The 2,815-nt window shown below is 48.3% G+C and overlaps 1 pseudogene; it reads left to right on the top strand.

Moving 5' to 3' along the window:
* The first annotated feature begins 2,188 nt into the window (after window positions 1-2,188).
* LOC107184632 lies at window positions 2,189-2,613 on the top strand (annotated as a pseudogene).
* The last annotated feature ends 202 nt before the right edge of the window (window positions 2,614-2,815 follow it).

The following is a 2,815-nucleotide window of genomic DNA, read 5'->3' as shown; positions in this document are numbered from 1 at the left end:
ACCCCTGTCCTGAGTGACCTTTTGCTAATTTTACCTTCTACAAATTAATGTAAATCCCTGGGGTGCATATTTGAGGTGGAGGTTCCTCAGAGTTGCCCACAGAACCTTTGCCTTGCTTTCTATAAAACACCACACACCATAATTTCAACCCCTATTTCTTTCTTCCATGGCTGGGCAGGGGTCTTCCAGACTCAAAAATCCATTCTTTGTGAGCCAACACAGCAGCATTTAAAACTGCTCTTCCTCCCCCTCACCTCCCCCCACCAAATCTCAAACTTACTGACTGGGATGAATAATTAGGCCAACATATGGAGGACAACATCCTTGTCTAGAAAAACAACCTTCATAATGTGCAGGCCCATCAGAAAACAGGCTGAAATTATATGCTGAAGCACAGTGGAAATTTCCCCTGCATGTTTTATGTAAACAAGATCATTTGTTCATTCAATGAATCCACAGTTCTTCAAAGGCTCTGTTTATATTAAAAGAAAGAAGCAGAAAAAATTGGATTGGCTGGCAGCCAGTGCTACACCTACAGAGTTGTCAAGCTGTTAGAGCAACATTCAGGAGCTCAGATGTTTATGTCGAGATGGGCTCTTAAGCCAAAAGTAAAATATTGCCTTTGGATGCAGCAGCCACATGTGTGAGCAATGGAATCACATCTTCAGAGACAAAATGACCAGTGTTTTGCAAAACGGCAGAACTGAGCTTGGAATGGGCCTCAAACCTGGGGCAGTCCTGTGGACTCACATGCCGTGTATGCAGTAGCATACAGAGGCTTTCACACTAAACAATCTTCTATCTATACTGGTATATATAAAAAGCCAGCTACCACAGCGCCATAACGACCGACCAGTGACCAGAACACCACGGCCCCTCGCCCAGGCTGGCCCGCCCCCTAGGGAGCGGTTAGGGGCGCTATTAGGCAACGCGACAGGGTGTGAGTTTGATGGGGAAAGTGGAAGAAATATGGGGAGGTCTTAAGGGTCTGCGGGGTTGGGGTGCTCGGCCTGGAGTAGGTGTGGGATGTGCTGGGGAAGGAAGAGGAAGACCCGATTGGAAACGGCCCAGCACAGTACCTTTCTCCTTGCGAAGCGGGACGTGGGCTGAATGGCGGTTGTTTCATGAGTGCGCTTGGGACCCACATGGTCACGGCAGCGGCAGGACTCCCGACTCTTCCCTGGTTCCAAATAGTAAACAGCTACCAACACCAAACAGGAAAGTCCTCTCCAGCCAGAGGCCCTGAACAAGGAAACACACTTAAGGAGGCGCTAGAAAAGCCGGAATTGTGTGAGCAGAAGATTGTGGGATTGTGGAGGCCGCCTGGGCGCCTAGAGGATTGTGGGATTGTGGAGGCCCCCCGGGCGCCTAGACTAGACAGTGAGCTGTTACTGCGCATGCACAGAGTCAGCCTAGCAGGGGTGGGCAAACTTTTTGACTCCAGGGCCACAATGGGTTCTTAAACTGGACGGGAGGGCCGGAACAAAAGCATGGATAGAGTGTTTGTGTGAACTAATATAAATTCAAAGTAAACATCATTACATAAAAGGGTACGGTCTTTTTTTTTTTAGTTTTATTCATTTCAAAGGGGCCGTAGTTTGCCCACGGCTGGTAGAGTCCCCAGTCTCCAGTATTTGGATGTGACTTCTGGCGAGAAATTATTGGACTGAGGTTTGCTATTCCCTTGCGGGAGGAAGATCAGAATTGAAGGTTTCATTTGTTACCTTGGTTTGAAGCGGAGGAAAATGGGAGAGTGACAAATAAGAAAGGTTGGAGATAGATAGTGAAGGGCAGTTCGTCTAGACCAGTGGTTGGCAAACCGTGGCTTGCGAGCCACATGCGGCTCTTTGGCCCCTTGAGTGTGGCTCTTTCACAAAATACCGACTTCTACGCATGGGCCATGAAGTTTCAATTGCACTGTATGTGAGCGCCTGCACGTGGTATTTTGTGGAAGAGCCATACTCAAGGGGCCAGAGCCGGATGTGGCTCGCGAGCCGCGGTTTGCCAACCACGGGTCCAGACTGTTGAGAGCTCAGAATTAGAGTTTAATTGGGATAGAAATCCTGCAAATAGCACCTGATGCCTGAAGTCTGAGCTCTCTACTCTTAGGTTTTCCAGTGTAAGCTTTTGGAGGCTGCCTATTAAAACATTCCTGGTTGGGGAGCACTTCCGGTGCCAGATGGTCACCATGAAGTGCAACCCCTTCGTGACCTCGGATGCAGCAAAAACCACAAATGCCACTTCAACGCCCCCTCCACGTGGCCCACGAGATCATGTCTTCCCCGCTCTCCAAAGAGCTGTGCAGAAGTACAATGTCCGCTCCGTGCCCATCCGCGCGGACAACGAGGTCCAGGTGGTTGAGGACACTACAAAGGTCAGCAAGGCAAGGCAGTGCAGGTGCACGGGAAGAAACATGGCATCTACATGGGGCGGGTGCAGCGCGAGAAGGCACGCACACTGTCCACGTGGGCATTCACCCCGCAGGGTGGTTACCACCAGGCTACAGCTGGACAAAGATCGGGGAAAATTCTTGAACGCAAAGCCAAATCTCGACCAGTTGGAAAAGAGAAAGGCAAATACAAGGAAGAACTTACTGAGAAAATGCAGGAATAAATGTACCCTGTTGTGTAACCATGGTGTAGCTGTAGGTTTTTGGCCTGGTGTGTATTCCTTTAAAATTGTTCAAGATGTCTCTGGAATATTTTGTTTCCTTCTGGTTTTTTATTGATATGTGGCTCTGCATATCTATTGTTACTGTTCGGATTAGTTTTATGAATAAAAATTGGAAATGCTTCTTAATTCAAAAATAAATAAA

Source organism: Myotis davidii, unplaced genomic scaffold, assembly GCF_000327345.1.
Source record: "Myotis davidii unplaced genomic scaffold, ASM32734v1 scaffold827, whole genome shotgun sequence".
Classification (NCBI taxonomy): Eukaryota; Metazoa; Chordata; class Mammalia; order Chiroptera; family Vespertilionidae; genus Myotis; species Myotis davidii.
This window is presented reverse-complemented; position numbering and strand designations above follow the sequence as displayed.